General features: G+C 37.2%; 1 long non-coding RNA gene across 1 annotated transcript in view; it reads right to left on the reverse strand.

The window, feature by feature from the left end:
- The window catches only part of LOC122790456, a 352,391-nt gene extending 343,791 nt beyond the window's left edge, over window positions 1-8,600 (reverse strand). Inside the window, exons 1-2 of the long non-coding RNA XR_006363021.1 lie at window positions 8,536-8,600; window positions 6,888-7,038 (exon numbers count right to left, since the gene is read on the reverse strand). This is a non-coding gene — a long non-coding RNA (uncharacterized LOC122790456). The remainder of the gene's footprint in view (window positions 1-6,887; window positions 7,039-8,535) is intronic.
- Between the last annotated feature and the right edge of the window lie 9,329 nt (window positions 8,601-17,929).

The raw sequence follows: 17,929 nt of genomic DNA on the forward strand, positions 1-17,929 counted from the left end.
TGCAAGGAACACAGATTTCTTTCCCTGGGAAAGAAATCTATGTTCCGTCAGTTCGCTGTTTTGAGATTTCGAACATTTCAGTTCGATTAAATTGCATTTGGCATTTTATAGGTTCATACTAGGCTATCTGCCCAAGGGCATTTATAAGCCTAGCCCATAGTTATGTGGCTTTCGCCACCCCTTTAGTTTGAATAAAAACTATGCCTATCATTTTTCTGTGCCTCTGTCAAGCAGTGACACTGAAGTAATCCCTGGGGTATATCTGCGATCTCCCATCCATTGGTCAAGATTCCTCTTGAACAAGGCCAGCGAGGTGCTCTGCCTCAGATGTACCGGGATTTTGTTCCACAGCATAGGGAGTCTCTGGGTGATGAATCTGTCCCTCCAGCACGTTCTATTTATAACAGTGTCAAGGTTTAAGTCTCCCGCCCTTGTGGTTCTGAGGGATCTAGATTTTTTGAGGTGAAGCATATTCATCAAATCTGGGTTTGACATGGCCTTATATGTCAGGCACAGGTCACCTCTGAGCAAGCGGTATGAGACTGAATAGAGCTGGAGTTCTTTCAGTCGGGCAGCATAAGACATATTTTTGATACCCTTTATCCTTTTGGTGAGGAACTTTTGGGGCCTTTCAAGCTGCAGCAGGTGTCTGGTCAGATACATTCCGAACGGGGCCTTGTACTCAATCATAGGTCTAATGAGTGATGAGTACAGGGGGACGATGACCTCCCTTGATCTAGATGTGAATCCCTTCATGATCAGGTGGGTGATATAGAAGGTTTTCCTAACTACTTTAGCAACATGAGTGTCAAACGAAAGGCTACTGTCAACTTGGGTCCCCAGATCCCTGATGACTTTTTCTGTGCTCAGTGGATTGCCACCTATATGGTAGCTAGGGGTAACTTTGTTTTTCCCGAAGGGTATGACTATGCATTTTTTGGCGTTTAACTTCAGGCCATGGCTCTGGCACCAGTTATCCATTTCTGTGAGGCACTTCTGGAGGATATCTGTCTCAGATGTGTTTTCGACTATGGCGCCCAGTTTGCAGTCATCTGCAAACTTTGTCAGCCATAACCCTCCTGTGTTTGCTTGTACTTCAGAAAAGTAGATGCCGAACAAGAGTGGACCCAGGACTGAGCCCTGTGGGACACCACTTGTGACAGGCTTTGAGTCTGACATGGCTCCAGCAACTCTGACCCTGTGGGTTCTGTCACTTAGCCAGTTTGCAACCCATCTTGTGATGTATGGGTTTACATTCAAGCTGATGAGTTTTTCGATGATACCTGAGTGGGGTATTGTGTCGAAGGCCTTTGCCAGGTCGAGGTAGGCTGTATGGACTGCCTTTCCCTCATCAATGGCCTTGGTGACTGTCTCGAAAAAGTCAACCAAGTTTAAGAGGCAGGATCTGCCTTTGACAAAGCCAAACTGGGTTGGATCCAAAGTCTGCAAGTTCCCTATGTCTATTTATGAGTTCCATTATGATCCTCTCCATGGCTTTGCAGATAAGGCTTGTCAAGCTAATGGGGCGGTAATTTCCAGGGTCTGTGGAGGCACCGCCTTATGAAGTGGGACCACAGTCGCCATGCGCCACTCCTTGGGTACGTATCCTGAGGTGAGGCTAAGATTAAACAGCTGTCCTAACTGTGGGTTTAATTCCTCGTTGAGTTCATGAAGCACACAGCCGGGGACACCATCCAGTCCCATGGATGCTGTGTTTTTCCCTTCGCGAGGGGAGTTCTCACCTGGGCGTTGGACAGTTTTGGGGTGCTACAATCCTCTGGAATAGATATCTCTCCTTTTGGGGGGGGGGAGTTTGCACTGAACCTGTCAGCCAGTATGTTAGCAATGTGTGTAGGTTCAGTAATTTTCACATCATTTTGAACTAATTCTGAGCATATCTGGGAGTTTCCTCCTAGGTTTCTAACATAGCTAAAGAAGGCCTTATGATTGTCTTTAGAGTCCTTGGCGATTTTTCTCTCAAAATTTGCCTTGGATGATTTTATGAGAGCACTTAGTTTTTTACTTATAATGATCAAAGGTGTCTTACCTTTCAAGGATTTTGCTCCATCTTGTAGTAGCTTCCTCCTTTTGTTGTAGAGCTTGTTTATGGCTGGGGTCCACCAGACTGGACGCTTGCCTTTGGTACAGAGAGTCTTAGTTTTGTTTGGGATTGCCTGATCCATGCAGTCCTGTAGGTGCTGGTAAAAGGCATTTGTAAGTGATTCAGCGGTTTGAGTAATGTTTACCACTGGCTCAGGGGCCTTAAAGGAGGCCACACTAGTTTTTAGAAGTGTGAAATCAGCTTTTGAGAAGTTTTTCACTGTGGTCTTTTTTGTTTCAGGTGGGGGCGGGATGAGGACCTCCAGCGAGATTAGTTTATGATCTGATCTCACCAGTGAGGGGTATACTTCCGGTGTTGAACATTATGATCCCATGTTCATGATGATGAGATCAAGTATGTGTTCTCCTCTTGTGGGGATGGTGACTAGTTGTTCCATGGTATTTGAGTTTATGAACTCCAGGAATCTTTGGGTTAGAGTGTTCAGGCTTGAATAGTGTTCCCAGTCTATATTAGGGTAGTTGAAGTCACCTAGTATGATGGTGTTTGGAGATACATTTATCCCCTCCAATGTTTTCAGGAAGGCCATGTGAGGTTCCTGAGTTTGAGAGGGTGGCCTGTAACATGCTACAAACTGCAGAGCAGTCCTGCCTATGGTTAATTGCACCTGGATGGTCTCCGATGCATCGTGCGCTGCCACCAACCTTGAGGTGTGGGTGTCCTTTATGAATATGGACACCCCCCTCCTTTCTTGGTGTTGTCTGGATTTTGGGGCCGGAATGCATGATATGAGGTGAAACCTGTTAGTGCTGGGGTACTCTCAGGAGCCTTGAACCAGGTTTCTGTCACAGCACAGACATCGATGTTCTCCATATTGAGAAGGGCCTCGAGTGCATGCATCTTGAGAGTGAGACTTCTGGCATTGAGCAGCATTACCCTTAGTTTTTTTCCTTTTTGGTGTTCTAGGGTGGTAGGTTTAGAATTTGAGCCTTGCCTAAAAAAGGCACTATGGGGGTGGCAAGAGCCTTTGCCAAAATCCGGAAGCCCAGGGGTGACAGGTGCAAGCCGTCCCTTGCGAAGCAGCGTGGCTTGTCCAGCATGTCATCCCAGGCAGACAGACATTGGATCCCCTTTGAATGACACCAGAATTTAAGCCAATTATTAAAGCTGATCATCTTATCACTGTATTGTGGCATCATTCTAGGTGAAGGTAGGATACTGCTCAAGGTCAGGGTCATACCTGCCTGGGCTACATAATCAGAGAGCTCCTCGATGTCCCTTTTCATGTAGTCCAAGGAGGTACGTCTCAGGTCATTGACACCAGCGTGGACAATGACTGAGTCGCACTTGTACCTGCTGTTGAGAGACCTGAGTGCTTGCGTTATGTGGCGGATTCTAGCGCCCGACAGGCAGCTTACTGTGACCTTCTCCTTACTCAGTCTGGTGGCGGGACGTCAGTGTGTCTGACTATGGAATCACCAATGACAAGTGTGTCTGGCATTTTGTTTGGCCTTAAGGGCTGTGACTGTTTGACACTCTGACTGTGTGGTCTATGTGTTGCATGTGTTGGGTCGTGAGGTGGTAGTTGTTTGGGTGTCTGCTTTGGTGCCCTCTGCTGTTTTGGTAAATTTTGATCAGAGCCTCCGAGTATGTCTTTGTGTGAGTATGTGTATGATTTGAAGTTGTGATGGTACCATGTGTGACTGGGTATGTATTGTGTGTGGTTACCTTCTCCTCCTGTCTGGTCTTGCCAGTCCTATGTTGAGAGAGCTCAGCCTCCAGTTTGGCCGTATAGTTGCATCTCTCGCATGTATTTGTGTTTTGTGGGAGAAGGAGAGGATTGTCTGTGTACATGAGGCAATTGTAACATTGCCTCAATATTCCCAGGTTCACCAGTTGAGCTGGAGAGGACACTAGCAACTGATCCCTCGACATACTAGAAGTAGTAGATAAAGAGACTTTCAAAGGACTCCGGGGGAAGTGGGTTTTAGGCTGGTGGGGTACTATCTATAATAAGAGTGCTTTATCAAGGTGCAAGTACTGCAGGAGTAAGTGCTAGGCTTTACAGATAGAGAATAGTCTACTTGGGAATCAAGTAGAGATGAACTTTTCAGTTATAGGATATGCTGGTTAGATCAGCAGTACAGCTCGAGGAAGGTAGTTCTAAGGGAAAATTTGAAGAGTGGAATTTAGATGGCCCGAATAGTTTAACCTTGTTTAACCGCCGCTGCTCGTGTGCAACAGTGGCAAATCCGTGCTAAATCGCGCTAACGTGCGTTTAGCGTGTTTTATAGCAGGGGGCTGAAGGGAGCTAGGAATTGGCCCAAAACTACCAATGGACTACTAGTTTCTGGCTGAAACTTCACCAAATCGGACCAAAAGGCCGCTCAGTGCTTCCCACTCCCACTGGTAAGCAAAGAAACTTCCCAATAAGGCAATGGATCAGTAACAGGAACTAAAAACAAAGCCCAGGGATCAGCAACTCTGAAACTGGACTACTCTAGTTCAGTAAGGCGGGAAAACAAGAGATTTTTTTGTTTTATTACAGAGATAAGGAAAAAAAAAACAGACAGTAAATGCTATAAATGCTGTAAATCGGCTAGCGCACTTCAGTGTGTAGCCTACAGAAACAATTTGCAACAATTAGTAACTTAAAGTGCAATAAACAGTGTAAAATGCAGAAATCACTTAAAGTAGCAGTAAAACAGGCGAAATGCAGTCGCTAGCTTAATAACAGTGGGAAAGCCACAAAAAATACTTATATCTGGTAGAAAGTCACTCTTTTAGCTCTCTGCTGCTTGGATCACTCTGCAGGCCACCACGAGGATCTGTGCTGTGTTGGTACAAGCTGGAAAATGCGTGTTTAGCGTGTTTTATAGCAGGGGGCTTAAAGGAGCTAGGAATTGGCCCAAAACGACCAATGGACTACTAGTTTCTGGCTGAAACTTCACCAATTCGAACAAAAAGGCTGCTCAGTGCTTCCCACTCCCACTGGTAAGCAAAGAGACTTCCCTCCTTCCTAATAAGGCAATGGATCAGTAAACAGGAACTAAAAACAAAGCCCAGGGATCAGCAACTCTGAAACTGGACTACTCTAGTTCAGTAAGGTGGGAAAACAAGAGATTTTTTTTTTTTTTTTTTTTACAGAGACAAGGAAAACACAGTAAATGCTATAAATGCTTTTAAGCGGCTAGCACACTTGAGTGTGTTAGCCTACAGGTAAAATTAAGCAACAAATAACTTTTTAAGAGTGCAAAACAGTTAATCAACACAAAAGCAGTTTAAATAGAATGCAGAGCTGTATAAACAGGCTAAGATGCAGTCGCTAAGCAGTAAATATTCAAAAAGCCAGAAAAAATACTTAAATCAGTTATAGCAAATACAGTTATAACAAATGCTCTGAAATATACTGTATATTTCCAATATGTTTGAGAAGGACAGTCAGAACACAAGAAGGTTCAGGCGAAAAAGAAAAAAAAAAGTTTTGTTTTTCTTTTTGAAAAGGGAAAAAGGAGGAACAGAAGGCCTTATCAAATGTTCTCTCTGTATTAAGAAGAATGAGCTAATGACACTAGATTGGGAGGTGTGTCACAGTAGGGGCGGGCAACTGCAAAGCCACCAAGTATAAGAGCAAGACACCAACAGGGAGGGTGGGACAAAATAAAAGCACTACAGAGTCAAATGATATGCTGATATAGACCCATAAATTCATTATAAATACATTATTTTATTTTATTATATTTTAACACTAAAGCTTTTTCAAAAGAATTGGTGCCCAAAGGCATAATCACTTGCGTTTTTTGCTAGCTCAGTCATACTATGTCCTGACCCAAGTAATGGCTTGTATTTAATACCCTTAGAAACTGGTGGACAAAATACATGCTGATATTGTGTCTGAGTAGGGTATCTCCTATCATAAAACATTACTGATAACTTTTGCTTCAGCTGTTGAAATGTAAATATGCTTTACTACATTTTCAGTAGAAAGTAGAACTAAAGCCATTTTTTGTTTTAAAAATAGTAACATCTATGTAATCTGCCCAGTCTTTGGAGATAGTGTGTGCACATTTCAAGAACTGTGTGGGACTTTTAATATAATTGATAAATCAATGCAAATCCTACCTGGATCCATTCCATAGGATAAAAATATCATCTAAATAGTGTAAATACAACTTAAAATAACTACAAAATGTACTGTTAAAACACAAATCGTTCTCCCATCCTTTCACTATCAAATTGGCATATGGCGGACTGCAGGATGCCCCAATAAGTACATCTTTTATTTGTCTCTATCTCACATTCAAAATATATAAAATTATTTTTTAAAACTATAATCATTGAATCTGTAAATACCTGCATATCTCTAGAGGACAGAAAATCTAATTGGGAAATAGCTCCTTGAAAATACTCCATGCGGGACTTGGCTCAGATGCCAAGGAGTTAGCAGCATAAAATGTTTGCTCTGCCTCTCTTCAGTTTTTCTGACAGGACTTCTTACATTTAAATTGAAGAAACTGTCTTCAAAACATATTTTATATGACAGTATATAAGGAGTGAAGAGAATGCTACAAGAAAATTCATTTTTGAAGACTATTTTGTTTTTATCCTGTCCGAAGTTTTTGTCTTCAGCCAAGAACAACCATGAGTCACTGTAAAGCTTCCTCACAGGAAAATGGAATGAAAAAAGAACTGCAGTGTCTTGTAACTAGTCTGCAAGAAATAATCAGTAAAAATTGACAAACTGAAGAATAAAATGGGCATTATAAAGTAGTAAAATAAACAAATGCTTAATAAAATTATAAAGAAACATTCTTATCTAATCACTTACATGGAAGAATCTTGGAATAATGTGGAAGGCAGATTAAATAAAAATGAAAGCCAGGTTGAGTTCCTATTGAAGCAAAACAACTTTCTTTTGGTAAACATGGCCGATCTTGAAAGCAGATCCAGAAGGAACAGTATCAGAATATATGGTGTCCCTGAAAAAGAAGGAAGTAAAATGGTACATTTTCTGAACACCTTGCTTCCACAAATTTTGAACTTGCCTTAGTCACTGTCTTTTGGGATAGAAAGAGCACATACATCTCTTCCAAATAACTCTTCAATAAAAACCCAACCCACATCAAGATCAATAAAAGTCAAATTTCTTTCCACACAGGATAAAGATTTAGTTCTTACACCAGCTTGGACTAACTCTCCAGTAAATTTCAAAGGTAAAACAATCAGATTTGACAATGATTATACATCTTCAGTTATTTCTAAAAGAAAAGCTTGTGTCCCTTTAATTAAAAGTCTAAAAAAATCTATCAAACCTGAAATACTGTTTCCTGTGATTCTCTGAATGTTCTTACCAGAAGGACAAAGGACTTAATTCACTAGATGAAGCTATGGATTTTTCACAAAAAAAGTCAATTTTTGGCTAAACAAGAACTCATGGAATGGTCTTCCGAGTTTAAAAAGAAATGCAGTTAAAGTGGATCATGAAAAAAAAAAAAAGAACAAAACCAAAAACCTAAAGTAACAGTCTCCAATTCCTCCCCCTCTCATTTGCTTAATGGACTTTTCCTTGACTTCGGAAACATGCTTTACTACAATGTAAATATATTGTTCCAATAGTCAACAAGACTTCATAATTCACAAGATAAAACCTTTTAGTTTGTCATTTTGGAAAATCATTAATACAAACTACGGTGGTGCAACAGTAGCATTGTCACCTCACTGAAAGAGGTTCTCCCGTTCGACTCGCAGCTGGAGCGCCTTCTGTGTGGCGTCTGCATGTCCTCCCTGCGGTTGAGCGTCGCTCAAAAGACATGCATGCATGGGCGTGCCTTTGTTGAAGGTTGGGCGTCGGGCTACCACCTCAGCACCGTAAAAATTGACTGCCAATTATTAGCGAACTGGAATTCCGCTGTGGTGACCCCTAACCTGGAAAAGCCCAAAGAATCACTAATACAATAACATCTGTTTTAATAATATAATTGTCGTTTACTAGAGTTCATATGCAGATACAATTCAAGTACTGTAATATGAACTAAATAGTTTTGCATCATATCCATAGATATATAGCTGTTTAGATATAAATATAATTATATATGTAAACTTTGCTACCTTGAAATACTCTGCCTGAGAAAAATAGCACTAAAATAACGGATTTTGGGTTTCCTACAAGTTTTCATCAAGAAATTATATGATACATTATGTAATGTTTTTTATATTAACTGTTTTACTTTACATATCACCAAACGGGCTCAAAATAAGCTTGCTAAATTAGCTTTATTAATTTTTTTAAAAGATAAGACCTTAGAATATAGTAAATTGGCTTCATGACTGATTTATTATAGATTAAAATGTTATGGTACACTGCTTTGACCGTTATTTATTTTTTTAAGATCGCCTCACATATTACTAAGTGCAAGCTTAAGAGCAGCTTTTAACAGCTAACTGTTGCATTTCCTACTTTAAATAAATTATCTTACCCTGACAAATGATTTAAACCATCTCATGAGAAGTACAGATCCAGATAAGAAGACAGACGGCTCTGTGAACTTGTAGTAGCACTGGCAATCTCTACATGAACTTTGACCTCAGCGAGGTAGTAGAATGGAACACTGCACTGGACAAGATATCTAAATAAGACTAAGGCAAAACAGTATTGGCATTTATGGTGACTATGGACTCTAGTTTATAACAAAATTGTTGCATATTTTAAATAAAGAATGCAAAGTTTTAAAGTACAGTGTACCAACGATTGTACTGATAAATAGCTAGTGTAGTGGAATTTATAATAGTTGAATGTTAGTGTAACATTTGTAGAATTTAAAGGTTAACACATATTTAAATGACTAAAGGAGATTTATTTTGTCTTCCATGGTTTTGATAACATACAAAACGCTAGAATACAATGTTATAATAGTAATTAGAGCATTTAAAGGGCAAAGTACAATGAAATGACTGGAATAAATTTTATTTCACTGTGCACCATTATGCCAGCTGAAATAAGCTCAGTGTTGTTGTTGTTTGTCTTTCGGCTTTTTCCCGGTAAGGGGGTTGCCACAGTGAAACTCCGGTCCGCTAATGATTGGCAGTAGATTTTTTTACGAAATGCCGAGGTGCCAGCTCGACGCCCAACCTATGTGTTGAAAAATTTGAAATTAATATTTAATGCATTTTTACTATAGTAAAAGATATTCTGAATGTGTCAGCTAGAAATTATCCATATATTTTCTTCAGACGGTACATCATATGACATCTAAGTTTAATAAATATTATCATTAGAGTTAGAGATGCATACATTTAACTTAATGAAGTGAAATAAACGATGAGCTTCATAAGAATGCACAGAAGCTATATGAAGTTATGTATATTCTGAATACATTTACTTACTGATTTCTTTAAAGTATTAAGAAGCTATTTAAGAGATTAAAATAAATGATTTGCCTGATAATTGTAATTTGGAACATTAAAATATTTTGTTCTATTATATTTATACCTAATATGATTCTGATTTTAATGCTAAAATAGCTTAATGGAATTTGTTAATAGGCCTGGGGATTTTAAAGCTATGCATATGCAAATTAATTTTTGCATATGATTATTATAAAATATGATTTTGTGAATTATTCTGATATACTGTATGAATGATATATAGCATGTAAAGTTCATTAGATGCATGTAATATTCATATATGATATAGATTAGATGATATAAATAAGTGAATTGTAGTGTCCTTTTATATAGATTGGTTATGGAAAGAAAGCTGTCATTAGTCCCAAGTAATGTTAGAAGAATGAATTAGACATGGATGCATTATAATATTGTCAACTGGGCAAATTCCAGGAGTAAATATGTCAGTTGACAAAATCTTTTGTGCTTATAAAATAATTTTTCTATAGACATTTGTAATATACTAAGTTAATTGTTAGTTTGAGAGGATTGTATGAATTTGATTAAATATAAAGTAGTGCCTACTTTACAAGTATTTTCCATAGTTCAACCACATTGTTAAAAGTTTTAAATCTTTAAGATAACTGCAGATACTTATACTGTTAATGTTTTAAATGTAGTAAATTAAATTAAGGACATATGTTATGTAATTATTTTGATGTATGAAATTATGAAATAATTAATAATTTGAATTAATCAGTTTTATATATATATATATATATATATATATATATATATATATATATATATATATATATATATATATGTATATGTATATATATATATGTGTGTGTATATATATGTATATATATATATATATGTATATATGGGTCTACTTCATTTCACTGAAAACACATTTCACTGAAAACTCATTTCACTAAGACTCAGTTGGCTGAGCTTAACTCACTGAAAGCTCACTTCACTGAAAACTCATCTGACAAACTCATTTCATTGAAAGGCATATATATGCCCTGCTCCCCAATGTAGTGTGATCCTGCAGTTAGCATATATAGTAAGGGGGATGTGGTTTGGGTATATATTATCTTCTGGAAAGAGTTATTCATTAAACTTGCAACTATCCATATCTATGGTTTCCAATGTTTAAAATAGGTGGAGGGGTTACACCCCCACACCTCCCCAATGTTCATTATGGTTAGATGGATGTATTTAATATGATTTCAAAGGAATATAAGTTTAGTGTAAATTTAATATTTTAAGTAGAATACTGTAATTTATTATCAAAGGGAGTTTTGTTCAGAAGAGTAATAGATTTGAAGGTACTTATTCAGAGACAGAAGCAGGAGAATGGTTACTGAAACAAGGAAGATGCTTGATATGGTTTTGAATGCCTATGTTATCAGACCAAGAATGGTACACTCCATGTTAGGGATTGTAAATACTTTTATTATGTTGTTTTTAAATATTTTTAGTTCTTTGTCTATAACAAAATATGCTAAATTTCAGTTTTGCCTAAGCTATAAAAGTTATTATTCAAATTTGCTAGATAATCCAGGATTTAAAAATTACAATATATAATTGCATCTCATTGAATATAAATGCTTTGAATAATCCAATGAAGAGAGGTGGCTTGTTTAAATATCTCAAAATAAATAAAGCTGATATAGTGTTTCTATCGGAAACACATCTAATAAAGAAAAATGTTGACAAATTGACCTGTAACCAATATTTAATACAGGTAAATGCACATTACAATGCTAAAAGGAGAGGAACTGTAATATTATGGAGGAAGTCATTAATTATAACTAAAGTGATTGATTTTTATACTGGCAAAAATGGTATGATGGGATTACTTGTGCTTCAAATAGATAAGAAGTTGTACACTTTGGTTAACATCTACTGCATTCCTGGAATGGACTCCAACGTAGCAAAAAAAATATTTGGACCTTATAGCTTTACATGCAAGGTATTGGCTAGTGATTCCAATTGCATACCATCAGAAAACTATACTACCCAAGATAAGAAAATTAAAATAACCACTGCCGCTAAACTAAATAACTTTATGAATATGATGAATCTTACAAACATTCAGCAGTTGAAACTACCAAATTCTTTAAATTATATACATTTCTCATATAGATTTATTACTCATACAAAGAATGATAAAATCTTTATATCTAATGAGTTATTTTCAAAAGTAGTGGTAGTACTGATAGCATCTTGTCCTTTGATCACAATGCCATTACTTTTAAACTTAATTTAAAACCTAATGATTTGATATATTGGCAAAGAATACCAGCATACATTTTGTTAGATCTTTGTGGTCAGACAAATGTAGTAACAGATTCTTTGATTTTATTCAATGTTCCCATTCCAGGTCATGTCCCTAAAATTCAAGTGCCTTTCCTATGGCCCATTCTGGCTATTGCCAGAAAGGTTATCACTATGAATTGGAAAAGTAGAAGTATCCTCTCTTTTTCTGAGAGACAATACTTGAGGAGTTATAAACTCTGCATAATATAACTATAAATGTTACTCATAAGAAAATATCTTGCCAAAAACTCAAAGATTTATTAGAAAAATGTTAATGTTATTTAATATAAATATTTGCTATGGATGTTGTTGATTTAAATTTTATATTATTATTTCAGTTTACTCTAAAAATACAAAAAAAAAAAAAAAAAAAAAAGAAGAAAATATTCCATGCCTTCTGACTAGGGGATGCAAGTAAACAGGTCTACAACATCTATGGTTAAAAACATTAACTCAGGGTGCCAACGGTTAGTATCAAGCCTGCCCAGAAAATCCCATGAATCTTTCATTGTGTATATGAAATCTGTGAAAACAGGTTTAAACATTCTGTCTATAAAAACTGACAGGGGGTAGGTTTTTTAGTTTTGAGCTGTTACAATGGGTCTAAAATAGGCCCTACCAATGTTTTTGTGAACTGCTGGTACTTCCAAAAAGTCTGAAATAACCAAGTTATTCATTGTAAGAAAAGCAAACATAGATGAACTAATAGATCTTTGCATTAGATAATGTAGTAAAAATAGATCAATGCCCCATACACCACAATCACTTCATTTCTAGGGACTGGGGTGTAAGTTGAGTTGTTTTGAAGCATATACAATGTAACTGAAGAGTAATAGAATCAAAGAGGACAATGCTTCAGCCATTGTTGAGCTTCATAATATGAAGAGACCTGTAATTCATTAATATTTTCAACATTCTCTCATTTGAAATCAAGGTTGAGAATTTAATAGTTATACCTTTTGTTAGATAATTTATACAAATCTTTTTCACAGGCTTTTTCAAAAGCCACTATAAGGGGGAGTCAAAACTGGGTTAAAAGTACTTCTCTTTTTAAGCATCCTATCCAAAGTAATGCACTTATCTCAGGGGGTGAGAACAATAGATAAATTGAATTTCCAAGTGTATAATCTAATCTCTGTTAAGGAATCCATTAAACAAACTTTTTGCATGAATGAAAGTGAAACCTTTTTCAAACAAAGAAAAATAAGTAATATTTATGCACCCCTTACTATAGTTAATTGTATAAACTTTGTGGGTCAACATAATCACATCATGACTAGATGTAATACCTTCAAGATAATTTGTTGCAACAGTTTAGGTTCATAAGTAGGTACTAGGCTATCTGCCCGAAGGCATTTATAAACCTAGCCGGAATGTGTTGGCTTTCGCCGCCCCCTTAGATTAATTCCCTGTGAGTATGTGATGGGTCAGGAGAGGGTTCACCTCTCCCAGCAGAGATGGTGAATTCCAGAAAACCCATCTTATCCTTTTAACTATCTCTCTTAAAGGAGATATAGTAAAAAGGAGCTGCTGATTATGTAGGATTTTCAGCAGCTAGGTAAAACTGAATGAGTTAAGAATAAACTTATGAATGACAAAATACTTCACAAATGGATCAAGATAAAACACTTCACAAATGGATCAAGACTACCACTTGAAAATATGTGATATAAAAAAAAAGTAATTTACAAAGAAAGCATGTTTACATGGGGCAAGCTTCCATGTATACTCCATGTGCCCTGGCTGCATCCCTGATCCCATGCTACATATTGTTCCAAATCAAAGGTCAAACCGTGAGAAAAGGAAATACCTTTTATGTTCAGGAAAAACAAGTGATTTCCACTAGCTGAAAAACAGACTTAAGTATGCTTCAAGGAAGCCAGAATTTGAACTGTGAATCAAACTGCATCTACTCGAAAATCTATCCACATCCTAAAGGAAATAGATTATGTGGGGTCCTTATTTGTCAGAGGCCATGTTTCTAGAAATATGCAGTTTTTTTTTTTTTAAATGCCCTACATTTATCTTAAACCCACGCAAAGATGGTGATCATGAGGAGAAACAAAAATACAGCAAGTAACAGCTGACTTGCATAAGTGAAGTCAACCCAACAAAGCATACTCTGCAGTTAGAAGGTGGTCCACAGAAAATATTAATCTAGTTTAGCATTTTCTGTCTGTGATTTTTATGTTATGCTCTAACTAAATTTGTGTCTCCTCAAAAACAGGCGTGCATGACCCACATTAAAAACGGTTTTAAGGCATGATTACATGGCAATTTTTAACCATTACCAAACTCCCATCAGGTAAAAATAAGATGCCATTAAGCCCAAGCATAGAATCATGGGATGAAATATTATCAAATGTAGTATCAATTGAAATATGCCAATAAATGCGGTGACTTTCAAGGAAAGAAGTAATTAGAAATTCACCTTGCTTAAAGATAAAATTTAGGAAATAAAATTTAACTTGTAACATTGAGTATAATTTAAGACTGTGGGCCGATTTTGCAAAAACTTAGATAATGGTTTTGCAGCCTTTACCATGTAAACAAACACCTCTGAACAGGAGTGTTGCCTTCACTGTGCATCATTATAATTAGGATTGCGATTCTGGTGAACGTACTTCAGTATCCATAGACCGTGTAGTGGCCAAATAACTGAAAAGCAGCAGGTTATGACTGCCCCAGTATCCTGTTTTGCTTTAAGCATTTACTACTGTGTATAATTCAAACTTTAAAGAAGGACCCGTAAAAAGTTGCCTAAAGGTGAATAGATAACGTTACTAGCCAGGCAAAGCAATGTTTCAAAACCTATGCAACAACCAGTAAGTAAGCGCGACTGTTTTCTGGGGACCAATGTTTTGACTGATATATTGTTCCTTCTCCCCGTGAAGTACATTTTGGTTACAGTTTTATGTCCAGTCACGTATCTGAAATAATTATTCTGTCTTGTTTTACCCCACATTGTATGCATATATTTGTGTGAGACAATTACCTTAGAATATGTGTGGATCAAAATCGTGCTTTTTGGATTACCACCCATGCATTTCTTCGCAGCAACACCATGGGACACACAACTACAGCAGGGGGTCAGCAGTACGCTGGCGCCCCCAGCAGGAAAAATGAAAAAGCAGACTCACCTATTGCTGGGTCTGCAAAGACCGTGTTCCAGGCTTCAATGATCAAAGAAAAAGTCCCCGGCCACTTAAAATTTACATTTATCTTTTTCTCCACCCTCTGTTCCTTCCCCTTTGGGATTTGTTCCAGTCAAAAAACATTTAAAATTAATTCTGTTTATGGTGATAAGTAAATTCTGTTCAGCTGTATCTTTAGATCTACTGGCAAGTCTTTCAGACCTCCTAAGAAGGGGAAAGTCATGATGATTATTAATATTAAATTAAGTTCCGGCACCTTTGTTAGCTTCTAAAGAACTGTTGTTAGAGGCCCCATTAGAATGATTAACAACACCATTTACCTTTTTAGCATATACCCCAGTAAGCAGTATTACTTGAGTACTGGTTAATATCTCTTGAAAATTTCTTCCTCTTCTTCCTTTGTTTTAATATATCCCAATGTTTATCTGTTTTACTGAAAACATCACTGAGCATTTGTTTATATTGCTGAAATAATAAATCTATGGTGACATTATACAGTTCAAATTATTTACTTCCTTTAACAGCTTTTCCATTTCCAACTTATTTTTCATAATGAGCAGATATATGGTACCAAAACCAAGCTGTCATATAAAGCTACAAAGTCCTTGTACTTTACCCAAGACTTGGAGAGGCGAGTAACTAGCTTTTCAAGAAAGGAAAGAATTAAATTATTTCACTTCTGCTTAAATGTTTAAGTGCATTTGTAACCTGTGTAGTATTATTTAGTACTTTTCTGCTCTGTTCCATCTGATCCTATTTTTAGTTTGTTCTGTGACCGCAGCTATTCTGCACTTCAATTTTCACAAGCAGAATTAGTTGTAAAAGCTGTTTGTATTTTAAACCCTGCTGGACCAAAAAGGCTTGCAGTTTAATTCACAGTTGTGGAAGAAGTGTGTAATACTACTACCAGATTTGTGCCATTATTATTTATCACTACATTTTTTCCATAAACAGTGTTGCTGGTAAATTTCTGCAATGTATGGTGCCTTAAACTGTTGCAGAAGTTCAATAGTGACAGAGTTAACTCTGCTCCAGTTTGTGCTTCAGTGTTTTCATATTCTGCTTATCATCTACCTGTTTGCATTCTGTGTGTGCCCCATCCCCCACAAGCAAAGTTTTCTGAAAGAGCTCCAATATTGCCTTTATTTGATTGCTAGCCTCTGTAACTAGCCTTTTGCTGCTATTTATAATAAGGCTGTGCCACTGCCCTCCACCCCTTATGATCATCTGATTTTGAAAGACCCCTCTTCATTGCTATTGACTGTTATATACGCTCTTTACATATTATTCCCACTCATTGTTTCCCATAGACCCATAATATTGTGTGGCCACTCAACAAGCCAGTATTGTTCTTGAGTAATCCTCCTTCACTATATACTGCTCATTATCCTGGAGCTTAGCAAAGCTTGCAGTCCTAGCCTGGATTCCATAACTATTTTACTTGTATCCAGTGCCATCCAGGCAAAGTTATGTACCTTAGATTGTTAAACTGCATTTAAGTTATTTTCAGTGATTATTTTTGTTTCCTACTTGTCTGTGTGTATTTTACTGAATCTTTGGTAAAAAAAAAAAGAAAAAAAAAAGTTGCTGTTACTCTCACACTGTCTTGAAATTACTTTCAGCAAAACATTTACAGCTAGTTGTTTAAGTGGTCTGTATTAGCATTGCACTTGTGGGTCTCTTCTAGGTTTTTACATCAAGAAGAGTGTGTTTATACATCTTGTGGCAGGAGTGCAATATTTGTCAGCCTGGAAGGAGATGGCAAACCGACCATGCCATTTTGCCATGGCTGGTCTGCACCCTTCACCTTTAGGCTTTTGAATATTAGCTAAAACTTTATCCTCCCCCATAGTGGCTTTTTTAGGCAATGCCAAAGTGAAGTACTTCTGACATAGCAAATCAAAACCAAGAAAATCTAAAGGTGTTACTGCTCAAAGCTAGGAGTCTAAACAAAAAATTCACTCCCTACAAGCTCTCCTCACCTTAGAGACTGCTTACATCTGTGTAGTCACTGAGGCATGTTTTAAAGCCACTGACAGCATGCTGGCATTGCAAGTCTATAATGCATTCTACATATTTAGACCATCTACTATACAGACAGGGACTAAAGGTGGATGTGTCTCAATTTACATAAAAAATAAATGTACTTGGCTGGTCAAAATGGACAATGCAGTTGAGCTTCTCCAAGTTCCAATCACCACAGAAAAAATTCCATATTACTTTCTTGCAAACTGTAGGTCCCCCTCTATGACCTGGGAAACCCATAACATGTATTTAAACTTACTGGAAATACTCACCACCCAACCCAATACCATATTCATAGAAGACTAATTACCCTATTATTAACTGGGAATTGTATATGACATCAAACATGCAGGCATAGGAATTCCTGGATTTTGTAGTCGCAGACTCCCTGACCAGATTATCAGTACTCCAACCAGGTGTGCAAACATACTGGATCTGGTCCTCACTAATACGGTAGAGTGCTGCACACCGACTAGTGTAATGTCTTCTCTGATAAAGTTAGACCTCAAAATGGCCTCCTTTTAAGTAAAAATCAATCCTGGAACCCTAGTGAACACTGGAACGTTCAGTAACTACTCTAATGTTAACTCCCTACTATTAAGAGATAACCTGGAAACATTTCAAGCCCACATAAACCCTGAGAACACTGCTGCCCATGTGGAACTGTTCACAGAAACCTTATACAAGCATGCTAACAGCACAGAGGCAGCTGTGATCACCAGGAGGAAGTACAGAACTAATTCAAAAAATAAGCCATCCTAGTGGAATCACATCATCAGTAGGCTGTATAATAGAAGGAAGAAAATCATGGCAAAAATTAGGTGGTTTAGCATCCAGCAAGATAAAAGCACTCTCATCAAACTAAATAAATAACTCAAGAGACAAACAGAGTCCACAAAAGCCAAATTTGAGGTAAACTTGGCCTCCTGGGCCAAGGACAACCACAAGGCATTCTTTAGCTATATCTGCAAACTCA

Source organism: Protopterus annectens, chromosome 16.part0 (assembly GCF_019279795.1).
Source record: "Protopterus annectens isolate FY-2018-M chromosome 16.part0, PAN1.0, whole genome shotgun sequence".
Taxonomy (NCBI): Eukaryota; Metazoa; Chordata; order Ceratodontiformes; family Protopteridae; genus Protopterus; species Protopterus annectens.